Raw genomic sequence first — 23,122 nt, 5'->3', positions numbered from 1 at the left:
TTAAAGACTCTTGTCATGTTCTATTTTTAGCAAAGTGACAGGCTGGAGTAATCTGACTCTATGTGACCAAGAGACACATCTCACGCAAGGTGATATTCTTCTAAATTTGCATTGCATAGTAAAGGAGAGGGAGGGAGGGAGGGAGGGAGGAAGAGAAGGAGTGAGAGAAGAATGTAAAATTTATTTTAATAATATTTATTCTTGCCCACAAACTCACAAAGAACCTAACTTCAACCATAAATTTTAAATCAATTTAATCTGAATTAAATGTTTTAACTGTTTAAGAAACTGAAATTTTTAATAATGACAGATTTAAATACTATCTTGAATCATTGGAATGAAAGTTACTGTGGGACAATTCACTATGGCAACAGAACCTTATGTTTACATTTATTAATTATGTGATCAAGCAGTTCAGAGAAAGTCATTGCCTCCTTTCCAATATATTCCAAAGAAATGCTTGTTGATAAAGATGCATAATATTATCGCAAGTTCATAGAACTTTAACTTATTTATTTAGCATATGGCACATGTTAGCCAGGTATCACCAAGGTGACTGGCTGCCTCTGTGAAAGGAATTTTTTCAGGTGGTATTATCTTTACCTGTGGGACACCTGAATACCGGTAGGCAATCAGGGGAGGCTCTTTTCTTGTCCCTTCTGCAGTTTATTCGCTCACGGGAATCAAACCGCCAAGCTGCCAACCTCAGCAGTGTGCAGGCCCAGCTTCTTACCACATGAGCCACCGCAGCCCTTAATAGAACTTTAACTACCACAGATTAATCCTTGATTTTGAAGAAAGGCAAAAACCAACACAGTATGCAGATTTAATTTCCAGACTGTTCAGGTTGCAGCAATAATCTCAAAACCATGTTTCATTAAACCACAAGGGAATTTTAAGTGACTTCTACCCAGAAAATTTGGTATCCAAATTATTTCATCTTGCAAAGCTGTCATTTCTTTAGTGCCCTTCTAATCTGTGCTTTCAGACATACAGGGTTAATCAAACCTTGTCTCACGAGGCTATAATTTTCTTTTATATCTCTTTCATGTGCTTATGAAAGACATCCATTTTATATATTATTGCCTTAATATTAGCTGAATAACTTTATAGCTGCTGAGTGTGGGATTTCAAAATGACCAAAAGTTCCAGATTAGATGAATTGATTTGGGGTTGGAATAACTTTTTCTTCAAAGCTATCCAGATAGTTCTTCAATATCAGCATCCTTAAAGGCTTTATTTATAAACTTTTCTGCAGATGACATTGTCCCCTCAGTGTTAGTAATATTGCAGCAGAATTTTAAACTGAAAAATCAAGTACATAAGGTTTGCACTTGCCAATTAAAATGAGTTGTCCAATATAAGAGATTTCCTCAAAACTAATGGGAACAATAGAAAAGTTGCAATAGAGCAATCTCCATTTAACCACAGTTAGTCAATGAGTAGATTGGGTTGACAGGCTTTTCACAGGAGCCAAGTCCATCTATAAACTATCATAACTCCATATTAACCAGCACATAAACAGAGCTAAGGAAGTCATTTTCCTATATAGGATTTTACTCTACTCTGCTTCGGCCTTGGAATATGATATGATAAATCACTCATACAACATTATTATGCTTGTCTAGCTATCTATTCTAATTTCTAGCATCACATATATTTGTTGATTATTATTAAAGTGTCTACCGGTATATTCCAAGTATACAACATGGGCAGTTTGCAATAGGATAAAAATGAAAATTTAGACAATGGAGCAGGAATGAGATCATAAAGTTGCAAACAAAGAAACAATATGAGGAAAACACCAAAAAGTGATTATCCCAATTAGTTTACAGAAGATGCATGATAGAAGCAGCAGCAAACAAGATAAGCTGACCCATAGCCAGAAAACATTAAAAATTAGAAATATTCTCCCAAAACTTTGGCTTTTGAAGAAATTTACTTTATTCTGAGGAAATACCATCCTTGTATTGGTATCACAAAGAGATTCTCACGCATATGCATGGTACACCAAAATCAAGACCCAGACAATTTATATTTTACAAATTACATTAAATATTGAAATTGGTTGCCATTTTCTTTCCCTGCCTACATGAGCTTAAACTTTCCCAGGTTCATTTTTTTCTCAGAAAATAATAATAAAATACTTTGTGATTGGCATATAGGGTTTGATGTTTTGAATATCCTCTATATGTGTGTATGTATGTATATAAGGATGTGTGTATATCTATTTATATATGTATAAGAATAAAATTGAGTTCTGTTACTTAATGCTGGTCTCATAGTCAGGGGCAAAGAATGTAAATTCAATTGTAGGGTTGTGTAACTTTGTGCATAACAATTATGTGTATTATTGCGCCATGAAAAAGGAGTAGATATATTGTAGTGGCCTCCACTATGTGCCTAAATTAGAGTCACATCCTACTGTTGTAGCTCTACCCACCAATCTACCCACATAGAAAAATTGGAATTCATGCTACAGAATTAACAAAGATAATGCTTCTCCTAGCCTTGTTCAACCATTACCTCTATGTATTTAATCCAGTACTCAAAGAATAGCAAGCAGGCTCTCTTCTCTGTCAGTTAGACTAGTGACATGCATAAAAGGATTGTCTCCATGTGTGTAGTAAAGTTCTCTCGGCAGTACATCTTTCAGCCCATGTGAATGCTTCCTTTTGCACAGGACTTTTTCACTAGCAAAGTTTCTATCTATTCTGTGTGGAGTTAGGCTATCCACTACAGATAATTGCAGTGTAAGTACAGGTAAACCTTGCTTAGTGTGTACAATTGGCACTGGCAAATAAGCCATTAATCAAAGTGGTCAGTAAATGGAACAAAATGATTTATGATCTTGATTTAGTTTTCCTTTGCTTTATAGACCTGAGAAGATTATAAATGTGAGGATTGGTTGCTCACTTTTACTTTACTTTACTTTACGCAAGTTACTTTTCCATCACCATTGTAGCTGCAAACAATCATTAAACAAGGCACTTGATAAAACAAGGACTATCTGAAATATCTTGCCATTCCTCATGCTAGGTTGAACATACAAAGTAAATACCTAAATAGGTTTTCTGCCAGCGTACAAGCAGAAAAATGATCTGAGTATCGCTTCACTCAAGCAAGTTGAGGAATCTCATTGACAGCAGAGCTCTCTATATGCTATGGATTATGAGCATTATTCCCAAAGCATTTGGGGGATGTGTGTATTCTATCTGCAATACATTGGAATATACTTTTGGTTTACAGAGGTCTGCAACCTTAAACAAAGAGCCAATTGGGCCCATTTCTCACAGAAAATAAAATACCAGGAGCCACAAAACCTGGGTGGGCATGGCCAACTTAAGGTCACTCACTCCCACCCAGTCACATGACCCCCCAACCACACCTACCCAGGTTTTGTGGCTCCCCGTATTTTTTCTATGGGAAATATGTGTCTCCCTCTCTCTGTCTCTCTCTCCCTCTCTCATCTCTCTCTCTTCCTCCTTCCCTCCCTCTCATCTTTCTCCCTCTCTATATCCCTCTCTCATCTCTTTCTCTCCCTCCCTCTCATTTTTCTCTTTCTCTCATCTCTGTCTTTCTTTTCTTATATCTCCCTCTCTATCACCCTCTCTCTCTCCATCTCCTTATCATCCCTCTCTCTCATTTCTCTTTCTCTGTCTCTCATCTTTTTCTGCCTCCCTCTCCCTCCCCGTCTCATCTCTCTTTCTCTCATCTTTCTTTTTCTCTTTTTCTCTCTATCTTCCTCTCTCTCTTTATCCCCCTTTCCCTCTCATCCCCCTCTCCCCCTCATCTCTCTTTCTCTCCCTCTTTATTTATTTATCTCTCTTTCTCTCTCTCTCCCCCCCCCCCCTGTGTTGTCCCCAATTCGGTTCTGAGCCTGGTGCCGAAGCCAATGATGCACCAGACACGAGGTGCAGGTTTTCTGATTGCTTTTTATTAGAGTACTCCAAGGAAAAGAGTTCCTGATCAAAAGGCCAAGAACCAAGAACAAAGGATTAAGTAAGCTTTATACATTTTCACTAAAAGAGAAGGCGGGACAAGGTGAGATAACAAGACATATCATCTAATAAACTTTTTAATAATAATTCTACAATTTGTTCTATTGGTCTCTAGCTGTCCCTATTCCTAAGCCTTGGCTAATGAATGCCCCAGGAGTTATCTAATACACATTTCATTTGCTGCAGGCCATCCCTAACTTTTAGCTGAGGTCTGCCAGTTGTCTAGCTATCCATAATTGCTACAAACTTTACACATGCATATTTCCTATTGATAAGCATTATTTGTGTTTGCCAGACAGACCCCCCCCCCAATTACAGTCTTCCTGATTTATTTTCAAGTGTGTGCCATGACCTTGCTTTAGCAGCCAATCCATCATGTGTGTGTGTGTGTGTGTGTGTGTGTATCTCGCTCCCTCACACTCCCTGTCTCTGTCACTTCTCACTCTCTCGGAAAGCTCTGCATGCTCTCCTTGGGGCTTTTCGCTCAGAGACTGACAAATGAGCACAACCTTGGTGGAGGCTTCCCTCCTCCCCCCCTTCTTTCTCCTCTTGTGTGCAATTTCCTGGCCAGAGGGTCACGAGAGGGGGAGGAGGAGGGAAGCCCCCGCCGCAGTTGTGATCATTCCTCAGCCAGCCCAGATTTCCAAAAGGAAGAAAGAAAAACAGGTAGCAAAAAGCCCCAAGAAGAGCCCACAGGGTTTTCCGAGAGAGTGAGAAGAGACACTGAGATAGGGAGCGAAAGCGCTGTGCTGTGCAAGGCGCTGCAAGAGGAGCGGGCAGGACATGGAGGCGGTATTTGGTCTTCCCCATGACAAAGGAAAGCCAGACAGACTTCTCCTTCCCTTCTATCCTTCCCCTTGCTCCCTTCCCCCCACTCAATCCTATTTCAGGACAGAGAAGCGCGCACTGAAAACACATGCATCTTTTGACCCTCTGGAGCTCATCTGCAACTCTCTGCACTCCTCGAGGTCCAGCTTGCTGAAGAGGGTGCAGCCCTGAAGCCTCTGCTTCCCCCATCCACCCACCAACGGCCCCAGCCATCTGCCCAGGGAAGGGACAGGAAACAGAAAGCAGTGTGTTTCAAAGACGGTGGACAGTGTTCCTCTGCGAGAGCCAGGCCATGCATCTCTGCCATCCAACTTGCCAATGGGGGCACTTCTGCTGGGCCATTTCCACACCATCAACTGGGTTGGTGTGCTCGGTGCTTGGAAGGACAGGGCAGCACTTCCTCACTCCACCCCTTTCTGTCTCTTGGCCCCACCAACAAGAGAGGAGGAAGGCCAGGCTTGGGGGATGGCTCCTGCCCCACAAGATCTGCCCCCGCCATTCTCTCCCAGCTCTCTTTGCTGGCAGCAACAGCAAATGTACTGCAATGAGGGCGGAATGCTGTGGCTGCACAAAGGCAAGTGCAAGGGCGCTTCGCTCCCACACTAAGGCTCCGACCATGCCACTGCCATGACAGGATAATGGTCCCTTCATCCCTCTACCACAACAGGGTAACAGGGAGCCACAGCAGAGGGCCCAAAGAACTGCATGTGGCTCCAGAGCCACAGGTTGCCAATCCCTGTCTTAGGAGGAGGAGAGGGACAGGGGGAGAGGGAGGAGGAGGAGAAAGAAAGAAAAGAAGGTTTTAACTTAATGTTTTTCTCTTGTCATTTTTACTGTGAAATACTTAAGAACATACATTTTTCTTAGCCAGTACAGTTCCATCAATCAGATTGCCACCAGTGCCCAAGGAGTGCTTCTAAGCATTAAATGGCTTGAATGAATTTGAGTGCCTAACAGATCTCCAGTATTGTGCAATATTGAGACTGAGTGAGGCTTCAGAATAGAAAATGGAGTTTCAAAGCCTAGCTTGGATCTAAAGCTCATTCAGTAGGACTGGGGTCTCTGCTGCCATTCAATCGTCATTGAGAATTTTGTGACCCAGTTCTGGCATTGACTAACAACAGTAACTATAAACTAATCTATCTCATTGGGGTGTTGTTAGAACAAATTGATCTCTTTGTTGCCATCTGAATATGTGTAGCTCAGACATGGAAGCAGTGATAACTATTTGAGATTAAACTACAAAACCAAACAACAGTATTTTGAAATTATGGTCATTTTAAACATTTAAGAAACAATAATACAAGCGTTGCTGTAAAGCATCATATGTACAGGTAGTCCTTGACTTACAACAGTTCATTTAATGACCATTTGAAGTTACAATTGTAGGATGTTAAAACCCATGTGGTCCTGTCCACCATTGAAACCATCTTTCCAAGCAACCTCCAAGTTTCCAGTGTCTTTTTCCCCACTTGGAACTGAATCCAGAAGGACATTTCTTCCAACACAATGGCACTGAAAAAAGTGACTTATGATCATTTTCACATGACCATTACAGCATCCCTATGGTCACACGATCAAAATCCACATGCTTGTCAACTAGTTCATATTTCTGACAGTTGCAGTGCCCCAGTTCATGTGATCACCTTTTGCAAGCAAAGACAATGTGGAAACCAGATTCACTTAACAACTGTTTTACTAACTTATCAACAGCTGCGATTCACTTAACAACTAAGGCAAGAAAGCTCATAAAATGGGGCAAAACTCACTTAACTGTTTCACTTAGCAACATATATTTTGGCCTCAATTGTGGTCATAAGCCAAGGACTGCCTGTAGTCTCAATAAAGAAGCCGGATGGGAATAGAGACAAATGTTCTTCCACTTATTTATTTAATTAATTTCTGTTTGCTGGGGTATGAGGGGAGCTGAGGCAGTGTTGTACCAGGAAGACCTGGTCCGAAACCTCAAGAAACAGTATTGTCACAATAACCAGACTAGAAGTCACTAAAATAACAATGCCAGCATTAGCTCACCAATATAGGAATTCTGAATACATTCTAAAAGAACCTCCTGAGAATAATTACAAGGGTATCAGGACAATTAGAAATGGCTGCAGAGTACAATATAATACAAAAAAATCCAGGACGTGCAGGAAGAAGTTACCTTTGAAATAGCAGAAGGTCAGAGTGATAACAAAGATTGATTAGCTCAGGGCAAAGATTAATCAGGAGTATAGAGAACTGATTAGCTAAGGGCAAAGATTTAATCATAAAACAGTTAAAATGGGAAATACACCGGAAGACACTAGGGCTCATCCCTACCCCACGGGGATTGCTTTAGGGTAGAGGAATAACAAATACAACACAGGATTAAAACCATTAGCCAGGGCATACACAAAAGTGATCGACAATAGTACAAAGAAAACAAAAGGACTTCAAAGAGGAAAATGATATAAAAATGTACACTTACTATATATTGGTGTCAGCTCACTCAGGAACGCTGATCCATATCACTGTTAGTCCTTCTTTCCTGAAAAAAAATAAAGAAACCTTGCTTTCAATGCAGCTTGCTTCAATCCTAAATTCTTTAACTGTATGGGTGATGCTTTCCCAGCCAGGAAGACCGAATCCACAGAGGAAACTTTTTCCATCTAACAATTGGCGACCACGAAAGGACTTCCAGCCAACCTAGCCAATGGACAGGGCCCAGAGATTCAACCCAGCTGGCACGGACCATCTTCATCCAGGGAAAAATCCATGGACCCTGCCCAGGAGGTGTCAGGTAGTAAAGGGAGTCTTTGAGCCTTGAACTCAACAGCTGCTTGAAAGCAGGTGAGTACCACTTTAAATTTAAAAATCCCTAGAATTAAGGGGAACGGAAGTGTGTGTGTGTGTGTGTGTGAGAGAGAGAGTGTGCATGTGGGATTCCACCCAAACAACAGCCTGATCTCACCTCTTCTAACGACCTCTAGCCACCCCCCACCGGTCGCTAGCTCCAATAAGCCATGACCATCAGGATTGGGAAAGCAAGGGTGGTTGCCGAATGTGGGACTTTCTGTTTAAAGGGGAACGGAAACTGAGTGAACGCTGAAGTGAAAGAAAGGGGGTAATAAAAGGAATAAGGGAATCCTGGTGTATCAAAGAAAGCAAAGGCCCATTGTGCAGAAAAGAGTGAAGGAGGTGCTAGTACTCACTGCAGTGGGGCAGCAGGTCCTCTTGGGTCCCCTTTTTGGATCTGAATTCCTTACAAGGAAAGGGGCAAAATTCTTCATCGAGAGAATCGAAGTCCTTCACAGAATCCCCCCCCCCAAAAAAAAACCTTACAGTGCGTCACCTGGCTAAGCCAAAGTGAGCCTTACATTTAAAGGGTTATGGGAAGCATTGGTTCATGGATGACAGAAAATGGAGATTTCCTTGAAGCCTGGGATACCAGGCACATGCCTATTGTGAAGTTCCCAAGAGATGACCTAATTAATTTACGGGCCTTGAGACAAAGTTCAAAAAAACGCATTCATTTATTAGGATCAACATCTTGGCTTGTTCTTCTGTGGAGCTGAAACTGATTCCCACTTAATGGCATCTGAACTTTACCCCTGTGTCCCCTCCCCTCTGCCTGGGTTATAAATCACATTCACCAACAAGGTGCTATGGCAGGTTATGGACATGCACATTCACATGCCAGCTGCAAGAATATGAGACCTGACTCTGGCCAAAAGTATGCATGAAATTCTCCTCCCTTCTCTATGCCTCTTGATAGTAGTCATGGCAACACGTCAGAAGTTGACATCTGGCTCCCCTCACTTCCTGAAAGCGACCTGTGTAAAACAAAGCAATTTGAGTACAGGTGTATAACTTAGAGATGTGTCCCTCCCCCAGGCTTGCTTGGATTTTCTGCATGGAATTTTGCTATAAGGCAATCAGCCTGGATATTCCTACTTTCTACCCAAGATGCCTTTGATAAGGGGTGGCTCTTCCACTTGATTAAGTATTGAAGTTGTCTCCTGTGCCACCTCAAATCAAGGACTTGTTGAACTTCATAATGGGTTTAGCCCCATATGACCACAGGGCCCAGGAGCTCCCGGGGTAGTGGTCTCAGAATGCATCCGATCATGGGTTTTAAGAGGCTACTATGAAACACTGGATGCTTCTTCCCCAGCAATCGAGGCAGTTTCAATTGCACTGCGACTGGGTTGATGATCTTTACTATGGGGAATGGTCCTATAAACTTTGGCCCCAGTTTCCTGCTAGGCAGTTTTAATCTCAAATATTTTGTGGAGAGGTAAACCTTCTCTCCTACCCGGAATGGCCGTTGTGGACCCCGGTGTTTATCTGCCTGTTTCTTATAGGTTTGTGCCACTTTAGCCAGTGCTTTTTTGACATTTCCCCAGGTTGCTTTCAGCATCGACAGCCAATCAGTCAAGCTGACTGAGGAGGGGGTATCTCTTGGATACTCAGGCATTGGGACGAAGTCCATACCGCTCACTATTTTGAATGGCCTGAGTCCTGTGCTACTGTGAACAGCATTATTGTACGCAACCTCAGTAAAAGATAAAAGGTCTGCCCAATTGGACTGCTGATAGTTCACATAACACCTCAGGTACTGCTCTGTCATGGCATTCAGTCTCTCTGCTGCCCCATTGGTGCTCGGATGAAAAGCTGAACTAAGACCCTGAGATGACCCAATGGACTGCAGGAACTCCCTCCAGAACTTAGCCGTCAACTGGACCGCTCTGTCTGAAATAATTCTTTGAGGTACTCCATGCAGTTGGTAGATATGCTTTATGAACAGTTTAGCCAGCTTGTGAGCTGAGGGTAGTCTGCTGCAGGGTATGAAGTGTGCCTGTTTGGAGAACAGGTCTATCACAGTCCAAATCACTGTGTTTTCCCCACTTTTCGGCAACTCTACTATAAAGTCCATTGCGATCTCCTCCCATGGCCTTGTTGGATCTGCTACTGTTTGCAGCAGTCTGGGGAGTTTTCCTGTTAGTCTCTTCATTGTGGCGCAGATGGTGCAACTTTTCACGTAACTATCCACATCTTTCTTTATGCCAGGCCACCAGAATTGCCTCCGGACTAAGTGTAAAATCTTTAGGAACCTAAAGTGGCCTGCTGGTTTGGCATCGTGTCTCCTCTGGAGAATTTGGGTGCATAGGGATTCTGGGACATAGAGTTTTGTCCTGTTCCAGGCAAGGTCTTCTCTTTTGTCAAGATGCGTTGGTTGTTTTGGAACCAGGGGTCTGCTAGCAGTTCAGGTTTTAGTCTTGTGATTAGGTCACTTGCGGGTTGGTTTATCCGGTCATGGCATTGCCACCTAGTGGTCACTTGGGCAGCTGTTTGAGTAGAGGGAATGATGGCATCCACTACGTGCTCCCGTTCACATTTGTACTGAGGCATGTAGGAGAGAGCATCAGCTAGAACCTTACTAGGTTTTTGTCTATGTATTTGTGCATCTCTTGCATTTCCCGGGACATCATGGCATACAATTTGGGCTTGGGTAGTTTTGCCCTGGGGATGATTTTGATGGCACAGTCTGTCTCATGGTGAAGAGGCAGAACATCACATTCGGCCTTGCTGAATACTTCTGCGAGGTCCTGATATTCCATCGGCATCAGTTCGGCCTCTGATGTTTTGTCGGATGTGGTTGCCAGTTGATCTTTTGTGGGGTTTCCAGCATGGATGGTGTTTCTGCTTCCTGGTGTGGGAAGGGTTGGGGGCCCCTTGATATTCTAAGTCTGTGGGTACCCCCTTCACACCAGATGGTCGGTCCCCACTTGTCTAGCCGGGAAAGTCCCAGTATGACTGCGTCTGTCATTTGGGGGGCTATTATGAATCAAATTACTTCCCAGTGATCCGCTAGCTCTAGCCTCACTGGTTCAGTCAGGTGGGTGGCATAGGCTCCTCCCATTAGGGACCCGTCAACCTGCTCAAACCAGATCAGGTGGGCCAGTCTTTTTGCTCTGATCCCCAGTTTCAGGACTGTGGTTAGGTTGATGAAGCACCTAGTGCAGCCTGAGTCTATTAGGGCTTGAAAAGCCCCCTGGTTTCCTGTTTTTGGGGCTGTGAGGCATATTGGAAAAAGGAAAGGGTGAATTGGTTCACTCAACATTGGGTCGTTTTCTCCCTAGTCCTTGCTGTCATAGGATTCAACTGACTTGTCATTGTTGCCTAGGGTTCCACCACTTTCGCCTGAGGGGGAAGGGGCCTCTGCAGCCTGAAGGGCTTTCCAGGACGCGTTGATGGCTTATTTGGGGCCTCATTCTGGTCGGGCCCTGAGCGGTGGGTCTGGTCGTGGTTTCAGGGCTGGGGTTGGGCACGCAGATGCCATGTGTCCCATCCCCCCACATCTGTAGCATTTCAACGGACTTCTAGGGAGGGATGGTCTCAGCGCCCGCTGTGGTGCTGTGGTTCCCTGTTGGCGGGTTGGTTTCAGGTCGGGTTGACCTCTCTCTCTTGTGTCTGGTTGCTTTCTCATGTCATTGGCGTGTAGCCCACTGTCGACTTTTGTTGCTACTCGGAACCACTCAGAGAGTCGCTTTGGGATGTCGCAGTATGCAGTTACCTGGGCAATTTGCTTGCCCAGGTTTGTTCTGAAAAAATGCACCAGCAGCCGCTCTGGTAAAGGGGGTAGCCTTCCAATGACCCTCTTAAATTCATGGATATGCTCTTTGATGGGGCAGCCCCTCTGCTTTAGGTTTATCTGCTTTATCATTTCTTTATTTCTTAATTTGTTATATCACAATAACAGTCTTAGTGCTATTGTCTTTAGTCTACTAATGTAGTTCTTTTTCCCTTTCTTCCTCTTTTAACCATTTTCTCTTGGGGTCTCAAAAATTCCAGTTTTAATTCTTTTCCTTCTTCTCCCCCTTTCCCCTAAATTCTCCCCCCCCCTATTTTTGTGATTATTGTATCTTTTCTTCAGAGTATTTATTTTTATTATTCTAGTAACTTTCCCCAGGGTTTTCCCTGTGCTTTCCTTACTATTTTGTGGTTTATTTTTTGGGAGATCTTCTTTATCTGCTTTTCTTTGTGATTGTAAATCCCAGTGAAATCTTCTATCTGCATTTTATTTTCAATTCCTCTTTTTTCCCACCTTATCTTCCTGTACCTCATTTGTGCTCCCCTCTCCTCCTATTCCTTGTTCTGTATGTTCCCTTTGATTTCCTGGCTTTTCTTTACCAATTAATGTTTCACATGCACTTTTCAGCATCATGAATCATACATCCAAATCTCCATTATGCAAGTTTAACCATTTTAACTAACTATTTTAAAAGATTTTTAAATTTTTGGGTTCTACCACATTTAATTGTAAATTTGGGGTCTTCCAAATTGTGTTGCTCAGTTTTAAAATTAGTTCAGACCAATCTAAGTTAAGGGTTTTTTTGGTCTTCCACCACTGTAGATAGTTACAGTCAAAACAATGTTTTTGTTTTCAAAATCTCTTCCTGTATCCAAGGTCACACTGCAGCTGCAACTCTCACTTTCCCCCCCTTTTCTTTGAAAGCACTTTAAATCCACAAAAAATAAAATTAAAATAAGGGGGGGGGGGGAGGATCATCTGAGCCATCCCTTCTTCTCCTCCATCCCTCCAGGACAGGTTTCAGTCTGAAAACTTCCCAACAGTGGTTTGTCTGGCTGGATTTTGGCGAGGCTCAACAGAGCCTGCATTTTTCCAGCCAGTCTCACTGTGATGCTTCTGGCTTCTCCCAGCATTGAGAAAATGAAGCAAGGTCAGACCTGGTTCATCATGAGATGGAAAACCAATATGAAATCCCAAAGGTTATAGTCTAGACAGGGAAGTAGAAAAATATCACAGAAGATGAAAATAGGAAGGCATCCCCATACAACCACCAAGATGATCACATCTCAGAGGTGGTATTCACCTGATTTGCACCCGTTCGTGTGAACCAGTGGCAGCAATTTACCTGAGGTCAGAGAACTGGTAGTGATGGCTGGCTGGCCACACCCCCAAACCAGTCCCCCTGTTGCCATTTGCTCGCCCCACTCACCCGGTCACCACTCACTCGCCCTTACTGCCCACCCAATGCTCACAAGTCCTGCCACTGCTCACACACTCACCGCCCGATGCTCACTTGCTCACCCAATGCAATTGCCTTGCAAAGCAATGGGATGCACATGCACAAAGAACATGGCAGTGACACCAGCAGCTTTTTCACCAATTGGAGGACTTTTGGGTGGCCTGCAGCTGCCTCTTGAAAAGCCACTTTGCAAAGTGGCTCTCAAAGAGGCAGCAGCTGGGAGGCTTCTTTGCCTGCCAGTCACTTCCCAGCAGTGGTGGCTAGGTGATCTTCAGGAGGTTTGGCAATCTTCGCAAAGGAGGGGATGAATTGCCTGTAGAAGTTCGTGAACCCTAGGAAGCTTTGTAGCTGTCTGCAGGTGCGTGTGTGTGTCTGTGTGCCAGCCTAGGACAGCTTGTACTTTGGCTGGGTCCATCTCTATTCCCTCATTTGACACTCGGTAACCCACATAGTCTAACAGTGCATGGTGGAATTTGCTTTTTGATACCTTGATGTACAGGTTGGCTGCCAGAAGTTTTTCCAGTACTTGGCGGACCAGGGATACGTGGTCGTCCATGGTCTCAGTGTAGATGAGGATGTCATCTAGGTAGACGAGGACCCCCTTGTAGAGGTGGTCATGCAGCACCTTGTTTATTAACTGCATGAATACTTCTGGGGCCCCCTACAGTCCGAAAGGCATCACTTTGAATTGAAAGCTCCCTAGGGGACAGTTGAACACAGTTTTCCACTCATCTCCCTCTCTGATACGTACTCGGTAGTATGCTTCTCTGAGGTCTAGTTTGGTGAAGACTTTCCCCTTGGCCAGATGAGATAGCATGTCCTTTATGAGGGGGAGGGGGTATAGGTTGTGTATGCACACCACATTTATCCCTCGAAAGACCACACACAATCTCATAATTCCATCTTTTTTTTCAGAGAACTGGTAGTGATGGCTGGCTGACCACACCCCCAAACCAGTCCCCCTGTTGCCATTCACTCACCTCACTCACTTGGTCACCACTCACTCACCCTTCCTGCCCACCCAATGCTCACAAGCCCCGCCACTGCTCACACACACACCGCCCGATGCTCACTTGCTCACCCAATGCAATTGCCTTGCAAGGCAATGGGATGCACATGCACGAAGAACATGGCAGTGACAGCAGCAGCTTTTTTGCCAATTGGAGGACTTTTGGGTGGCCTGCAGCTGCCTCTTGAAAAGCCACTTTGCAAAGTGGCTCTCAAAGAGGCAGCAGCTGGGAGGCTTCTTTGCCTGCCAGTCGCTTCCCAGCAGTGGTGGCTAGGTGTGGGCTGCCAAAAACTCTGTTCAGCTTGTCTTCTGAACTCTGGACCAGCCGCCGCAGAAGGTAAGCAACCAAAGAGGTTGGGGGGGGGGAGGAAGCAGGGCTAGGAGGGGAAATGGGGGCAACTGGCAAAGAGAGGGCAGGGGTAGATAGGTAGAAATCCCCAAAATGTTCCTACCTTTTCCTGTGGGCATGGCTTGGTGGGACGGTCATGTGATTGAGCATGGGCATGAGTGATGTCAAGTTAGCCACACCCACTCTGTCACATGTCCCTTACCTAGCCACGCCCTCTGAACTGGTAGCAAAAAAATTTGAAACCCACCACTGCACCATCTATGTGGTCTACACAAATCAAACTCTGATCAAAGAAATCAACTTCCCAGAAATATCAATACCTTAATCCGGAAGGCAAATGGTCATGCCATTTCTCCTTTTTACGGCATATAGGTGCCACTGTGCAAATATTAAAGTCAGTTTATCCACAGAAAATCAGTTTGAATAAGATGATGGACATTTGTTGTGGGCCACTTAAATCTCCCTCTGTTGTTTTACTGAACAATTTCTTTCTGGTAGCTCAAGGACAAGAAAGGTATATAGATGGCAGTTGCTAGGCAGGGTAAAGTTTGAGAGTCTACTGAAAATGTCATTATGACTGCATGATGCTTTGCATTCTGGCTGCTCTTCTTGTTTATTTTTATTAATGGATGGAGGTTGCTGCTTGGAGCAGAAATAAACCAAGAATAAAATATGATTTAAGGTGCAGATGAATGATAAACCATGATTAAAGAGAGCCATTATTAACTATAAAGCATGGCTGCAAAGTATGGTTTGCTGATTAAAAATAAATCATGGTTTGTCACCAAAATCAGTTTTCTATGTTTAAGCAATAGAAATATAGTATGACTGTAGCATGATGATTCCTATCTCTGCCTGATCTATAGTGTAAGTTGTGACTGGAGCAACAAGTAACAAAGAAACAAAATACCCTCAAAAAATAAGGATTGAAAAAATGTGTGTGAAATGTTCTTTTTACGAACATCTAGTTCCCATGCCATTTTTTCCCTTTATGAGCGGAGTAATTATTGCTTTCAGGGAGAGGAGAATTGGTCATTGACAGTGGTATGTAAACAAAGCAGCACTATTAACAAGACTTCTTTTTCTAAAGATCTGTCACACTGCACCACTCACCCAGGAGACAATTCTCTTAGACTCAAACTTATGACTGATGTGCATAGGGTAGCAGTGTAAATGCTATTTTGTTTTTCAACCTGCACTTTCAAAGTATCTTTGGAATTCCTTGTTTATTGTACATAGAAATGATTGTCTTTTCTCTGAAACAAATCCATTGAAAGTTCCTTGAGAAACTAGCAGACATGGAATTCCTGAGTGAACTTGTCATGGATGTACTATATTGAAATTAGCAACCATAAACCAGCTTCTTCTCCTCACCTTGAATTTGACCAGCATTCTGCTGCCATTTTGTTATTACGAAGCTTACAAAAGCCTATCCCTCATTTTTGCCTTTATACACACAGGGCATTTAGTGTGGGCAATCAGCCCTAATAGTTGTCATTAAGTTTGCAATGTGGTGGCAGGAGAAGATAAATCGAACACACACGCTTCAGCACAGCACACAGACCACTGATGGCTGCTGAGTAATGATTTTTTTCTTAATTGGTGGAGAGCAGCAGTCCTAATGGATGCAGCTTCTCCATGCATTTTCACTGACTCTTCAATCAATAACCCTTGCTTTGCCTGGCACAGAGGATTTTCTGAAGCCCTTTATAATAATGGACTACTGCAGATTGCATAAACCACCATCTCTTACTGAGTCAGCCCTCTGTCATGACCCTGGAACTCCAACAGGGATTTTTTAAAAAGAAGATCAGTACAGTGAAAGGACAGGCAGAAAGGACAGAAACCATTTGCTGGATGGATCCACACATACTTACACAAACATATACACCCAGAACAAAATGAATCCATGTGTATTTCAAATAACATAGTTCCTAATTAATTAGATTTTATGGGCAGCAACTCCTATCCTGATAGGCATTGTTCATCAGAGGTAGCTTATATTTATTTCTAGCTTAGATGTTTGCTCTGCTCCCTTTTATCTTTTCAGGCACAATTCAAGATATAAACTCCAGGAGGAAAATGGATTTTAAAAATCTCTAAAAATTGCATTTCCCCCCCTTCATTGCTGCATTCTCTTAGATCTGCAAAGAATTCCCCATTTAGTATCTTATTGGGGTGCTCATTTTAGATAATGAGCACCCAAAAGTGCTAAGTCTGTCTCCAGGGATTTACAAAAGTTGAGCCATGGAATTTCAAAAGTTCTATAATCAACTTACTCAGATCTGCTATGAGATATGTTTTGTGTTTATGGAAATGTGTTTGTGCTTTCATATTGTACCCTGCCTGCCCCAATACTAAGAAAGTCATATATTTCTAATGCAACTCTAAAGCAAGTTGACTCAACATGATACCTTCCAGATGAGTTAATATTAAATTCACAGAATTTGCAATAAGCATGTTCAAAGTATGTCTACTGACTGCTTTGTAGGATGCTGAATTTACCATCTCATATTAATATTTTTGTGTTCTTGGTAAACTATATTCACACACTTTTAGATTAATATTTGTTCCTACAAAAATGTACCCACTTGGGAATATTGACAACCATTTATCTTCCTTTGCAATATGACTTCAGACATCCTTTTCTAACCCTGGTTGGTTTCCAACTGGTATTTACCAAGAATGATTAGTGTTGTCTAGGAACCTTGAATAATACCTCTTTTCCCTCCTATCCCAATTCCATCCTCCTTTCAGTCTCTTCTAAAAGTGCTAAGATCATTTCACTGACCATCAAAGTAACTCACTTCACAATGTGTTCTGAAAATTTAGTGAAGTGTGCTGAGAATTACAGTTCAGCAATATTTGAAGTGACAAAACTGCATTTTTCTTTGACATATGTACAACACAAAAAAATAGGGGGGAGGCTCCAGAGTGGCACATGTGAAATCAAAATCACATGTCTTTGTTCATTGCTATTCGGTTTTAAGATTTCAGCCTCCACTGGATACAGAAGCAATGCTGACATTTGAAAAGAAGGACCTGGTCACCATTGCCCATGCCTCACTCAATTCCAAGAATGACTGTTTTATGAAATTGTCCTAAAAGTCTATAAAATTGGAAGCTTTTGTTTAACTTGGACTCATATAGAATTCTTATTCTACCTGCCTTCCAAAGAGCATTTGGTATAATAAAATATAATTACTATGATTCTTTTGTACTTGGTCATTTTCTCCTGTGACATTAAAAAGTGAAATTTCTTACCAAACTTTTTTTTTAAACAAAGTTTTATTGGTTTTTTAATATTTTACAAAGGGAAAAGGTAAGGGAAAGATTACAAATTTTGGCAGCCGCGAAATGCGGTAGGTGCACCCCCCCCTCCAGACTCATAGTATACATTTGCATAAAGTTCAAATATTACATAATAGCATATAGTCAGTGTGGTAAATTCAATTGGTAATTTCGGTCAGTTTATATCACGTAGATTTTCTTACTCATTTGTGTGATCTGAGCTTTCTTGATGTCGCCCCATCCCCCCCCCCATTGGCAGTGCTCCGGCCCCTCCCGTGTCTTGTATATCTACTGAAGTGTCTTCTGGTTTTTCTAGGAGTAGTTTATTTTTTTCCATAAAGGCCTGCGCCTCTATGGGTGTATTAATTCTGACTCTTGTCTCCTCCCAGAATATTAGCATACCTTCAGGCAGTAACCATCGAAACCACACCCCCTTCTGGTATAGTTTATTCGCCAATTGCGAATAAAATTTTCTTTTCTCCCTCACTTTCTTGGGGATCTGTTTCAGAATGGTTATCTCCTTATCTTTGTATGTCAAGGCTTGCCCCCTTTGTGCATTCAGGATTTCATCTCTTGTGCTTTTCCTAAGAAATTTAATGTGTACCTCCCTGGGGACATTGTGTGTTCTAGCATACGCTGAGTACACTCTATAGGCCAGGTCTATTTCCCACCCCATCTGTTGTTTTTCCTTCTGAATATACTCAGCCAAAGTGGTTGTCATGATGTCCCTTATGTTTTCATCATCTGTCTCCATCACATTTTGAAACCTAAGATAAAAAGACATTCTCTCAAACTCTATTTTCATTTGTTGGGTGTCAAGTTCTTTGTTTCCCTTCTGCACGCCCTCTATCCCCCCCCCTCATCTCAGCAACCCCATCCTCCAAAAGATCCAGTCTCTGTGAGTTCTTATTAATTTTTTCTTGGTTATCTCTAATTTCTTCTTTCATCTCCTTCAGTTGTTTCTTTATTTCCTCTTGTCCCTGTAAAATTTGCTGAAACATTTGGTGAAACTCCAAGTCCGTAGATTTAGGTTGTTTAAAGGCTGTTAATGTTGATTGTGTGCTAGGACTTGAGGTTACAGATGTTGGGGCAGAGGCAGCAAAGCCTGACTTTCCAAGAGGTGGTCTTTTAGATGCCATTGTTAGTAATAAAGAGTCCAGTCAATATAGAGGAAGATCAGTCAGAGTGGTAGAACAGCTAAGAGAGTCCAGGAGGCAGAGAGTCCAGGCACAGGGGAATTTTCTAATCACCCTGGCAAAAGAGCAGACATTTTTCACTCCAGGAGGTTCAGTAGCAAACAATCCACAAGAGAATTATCCAGGTAGCACGGAGACAAAGACCGGAAGCCTGAAGCTAAAAGGTGGAGTCAAGTTTCACATTTCATGAAGACAATGGAAGTGTGCCATCTTGCCCTGCCAACTTCGGGTATTGAGGCAACAAATAAAATTTTCAAAGTTCAAAGTTCCCAGGGCTTCCAGATCTCATTGTCTTAAAACTTAAAAGTTTAAATCTGAAAATCCATTTAGTAGGGGTGTGACATCTTTGGTTTGGCTCTCCCCCTCCTCCTTCCCTTGGGGCTGAGAGCACACTTGTTTCCAGCCGCTTGTCCAAGGGGGGAGGGAAATCCCCCTCCCCTCCAGCAGCACCTCTCCAAATCAAGCCAAAAGTTCAAGTTTGCACAGCTGACAGGTTTTAAAGTTAGTAATAGGAATGAAGGAAGTCTACACCTCACCGCTCCGCCGCCGCATCCTTCAGCTTTCTTTTTTCACTCCGTACAGCCTCACAGCGAAGACGCCGGAGCGCCTCCCCTTCGTGCTCCTCGGTGCCTGGAGCGAAGCGGGAGCCCCCCGACGGCCGCCGCCGATCCAGGGGTTCTCCTGCCACGCCGCTCCTCCGGCAGAACACCTCTACGGGGTGTCCTGTGCCCCCCAGGAGGTGGGGAGCCCATCGGGGATGCGCGGGGCGAGCAGTCTCTGCCCGTCGCCGTCAGCCGCCGGAACCGGAAGCATTTCTTACCAAACTTTTGAAGAGGCTCAGAAGGATGCAATTGCAGCCTTAAGGCATCAGATCTGTACACTTTAGGGTTAGAGACCCAATGTGAAACACCAGGCTAGATACTTGCACACTTCAAAAGTCATCCCAATATATGAGGAGTGTTACAATTATACTCACAATTTTAATACCTGCAAGGAACTGGATTAATTTCCTTATTATTTAATATAATTATAATGTATCAATTATTCACAGTATTACTTATAATCAATGATTAATATAATGATTTAAATGAAAGGGAAGAAAATGGTAAGTGAGCACCTGTCTACCCTAGATGAGTTCAAATCACCAGGACCGGATGGATTACACCCCAGAGTTCTGAAGGAACTAGCAGACGAGATCTCAGAACCACTGAATTATATCTTTCAGAGATCCTGGAACACCGGGGAACTACCAGAGGACTGGAAAAGAGCTGATGTGGTTCCCATCTTCAAAAAAGGGAAAAAATTAGATCCAGGAAACTACAGACCTATCAGCCTAACCTCAATACCAGGAAAGATTCTGGAAAAAATAATCAAGCAACGAATTTGCGAACACCTAGAAGCAAACAAAGTAATAGCCAAAAGCCAACATGGATTTGTCAAAAACAGATCGTGCCAGACTAATCTTATTGCATTCTTTGATAATGTGACAAAATTAGTGGACCAGAGGAATGCCGTTGATATAGTTTACTTGGACTTCAGTAAGGCTTTTGATAAGGTAGACCATAACCTACTACTAGATAAAGTAGAAGAATGTGGGTTAGACAGCATCACCACCAGATGGATTGGTAACTGGCTGACCAACCGCACTCAACGTGTAGTTCTCAATGGAACTGCATCTACATGGAGGGAAGTATGCAGTGGAGTACCCCAAGGCTCTGTTTTAGGCCCAGTACTCTTCAACATCTTCATCAATGATTTGGATGAGGGAATAAATGGGGAACTCATCAAATTTGCAGATGATACCAAGCTGGCAGGAATAGCCAACACTCCAGAAGATAGGCTTAAGATACAGAAGGATCTTGACAAACTTGAACATTGGGCACTATCTAATAAAATGAAATTCAATGGTGAAAAGAGTAAGGTTCTACATTTAGGCAACAAAAACGGAATGCACAGGTACAGTATAGGTGATACCTTACTCAGTAGTAGTAACTGTGAAAGGGATCTTGGAGTCCTAGTGGACAACCATTTAAATATGAGCCAGCAGTGTGCAGCAGCTGCCAAAAAAGCCAACACAGTTCTAGGCTGCATCAACAGAGGGATAGAATCAAGATCACGTGAAGTGTTAATACCACTTTATAATGCCTTGGTAAGGCCACACTTGGAATACTGCATTCAGTTCTGGTCGCCACGATGTAAAAAAGATGTGGAGACTCTAGAAAGAGTGCAGAGAAGAGCAACAAAGATGATTAGGGGACTGGAGACTAAAACATATGAAGAACGGTTGCAGGAACTGGGTATGTTTAGCTTAAGAGAAAAAAGGACTAGGGGAGACATGATAGCATTATTCCAATATCTCAGAGGTTGCCACAAAGAAGAGGGAGTCAAACTATTCTCCAAAGCACCTGAGGGTAGAACAAGAAGCAATGGGTGGAAACTAATCAAGGAGAGAAGCAACTTAGAACTGAGGAGAAATTTCCTGACAGTGAGAACAATTAATCAGTGGAACAGCTTGCCTCCAGAAGTTGTGAATGCCCCAACACTGGAAGTCTTTAAGAAGATGTTGGATAGCTATTTGTCTGAAACGGTATAGGGTTTCCTGCCTAGGCAGGGGGTTGGACTAGAAGACCTCCAAGGTCCCTTCCAACTCTACTATTGTATTGTAAATTAGCATTAGCAGGCCTTCCATCTTTATTTGCAGTGTTGCAAAAGGTAGAGTAAGCAGAAGGCTTCCCTATGAAGCGTCCAAATGCAAGGATACTTTTGCAGATCCTGACAAGTAGTAATTTCTACATAGTAATTATAATCACATTAATCTTCTTTGGGAGGCCTTATAAATCTACATATTTGTCTTGGAAGACTTCAGTTTGAAGAACCTGGGACGTAGGCTTCTGTGTAGATTCTGATTTCTCAGTTACTCACATACCCTCAGGACATCTAGAGAGCCCTGTCTGAAAACCATCAAATCAATGTGGGATCTTCAATAGAAGATTCAGCTATGACCTGTCAGATAGCTATCCAACTTTAGCTATTTCCAGCAAAGGAGAGAACAGCAAAGGTTGTCTTGCCTGGATTAACTATCTCTTTCCTTTAGCAGTTCTTCAATTTAAACTTGCTGGTACTAATTTTATTTTCTGCAGCTGAGTCTAGGGCTCCAAAACTCTTTTGGGACATACAGTATTTTTCTTTGTGTCTACAAAGAAGGTCAATCTCCACCTTAAATTGAGAAGGTTTAGCTAATGCCATTTTTGTTTTATTTTTAACTGCTTTTTCTTTTCCTTTTTATCAAGTAGAGGTCACGTTTGCTTTTGGAATAAGTGCAATGTACAAATTAATAAATTAATTAGTAACAGGTGTGGAAAGGTAAAATCATATGCTGGTCACTTTAATTATAGATTCCTGGCTTATGAAAGTCAATTGTGTTTGCAATCCATTCACAATGCAGCAGTCCCTATTTATCTTTCTTCTACTTTGTCTTTATATTGTCAACATGCTATGTGACAAACACTTTTAGGATCATGCTATCACCAGATAGGTGTAAATTAGGCAAGTGGTTGGAAGTCAGAAAAAAGGCTGGAGGCTCATACAATGTTACCTTCATCCTTTTCTACTACTCTTAGAGAACAGAATCTGTCTTCTCAAAAATCTCAGCAAATTCTAAATTGATCCAGGCCTTTAAAGCTCAAATACAAGACTGCAAACTGATTATTTGACAATTATCTGTATCCCAAAATCTGAACACCAACTCTGTTGCAACAAGCTGATGAGACTTTGCTTTTCATGACACTTGCACTACAATATATTGCTTTATTGGAGGCAAAGCAGAAAGTGAGAATACGTGATAGTGTTTATTTGCCACTGTGAAGGTTGCATATAGAACCAAAGTCTATTATCTGAAAAAACTTTGGATTCACTACATGCTACATTTTATATCCCAGATTAATTTTCTCTGTACCCAGGGTATTTTTACATAACAAGTTGCTTTAAATTATTTCTGTGGGAATTTGGGAAGATATCAGTAATAAATAAAGATTAACACCCAGGCTCAAGATGTCACACTCTGACCAAATTAAAGGTACAAAAATGAGTTTTATTGTGTCAGGGTAATGATAATTTAATAGCTGACCGGCTGCTGTAATGTTATAATTGTCAAACCTGGAAGTCATCTTTTGCATTGGGCCTTTGGATCTGCCAACTTTAATGCTGTGGAAAAATGGGAGGTAGGATTATATGGAGTATGGGAGCTATATAATCATAATAACATTCCTTTCTCAGAGAGTCAAAGACATCTTGCCCTGCACCTGGAGGGGTATGATTGTGAGGCATCTCCAGTTGGAACAGTGCCTGATTGGACCATGTGATGTGGGTGCTGGGCAGGGGCTTGGACTTTTGTTTGGGTGGGGAAAACCAGG

General features: G+C 42.5%; 1 long non-coding RNA gene across 1 annotated transcript in view; it reads right to left on the bottom strand.

Annotated features, from left to right (window-relative positions):
* LOC309390587 overlaps positions 1–7,586 on the bottom strand; it is a 45,910-nt gene extending 38,324 nt beyond the window's left edge. Inside the window, exons 1-2 of the long non-coding RNA XR_014175155.1 lie at positions 7,518–7,586; positions 7,300–7,359 (exon numbers count right to left, since the gene is read on the bottom strand). This is a non-coding gene — a long non-coding RNA (uncharacterized lncRNA). The remainder of the gene's footprint in view (positions 1–7,299; positions 7,360–7,517) is intronic.
* Positions 7,587–23,122: the final 15,536 nt, after the last annotated feature.

Source organism: Natrix helvetica (assembly GCF_964273705.1).
Source record: "Natrix helvetica genome assembly, chromosome: 4".
NCBI classification, from domain to species: domain Eukaryota; kingdom Metazoa; phylum Chordata; class Lepidosauria; order Squamata; family Natricidae; genus Natrix; species Natrix helvetica.
This window is presented reverse-complemented; position numbering and strand designations above follow the sequence as displayed.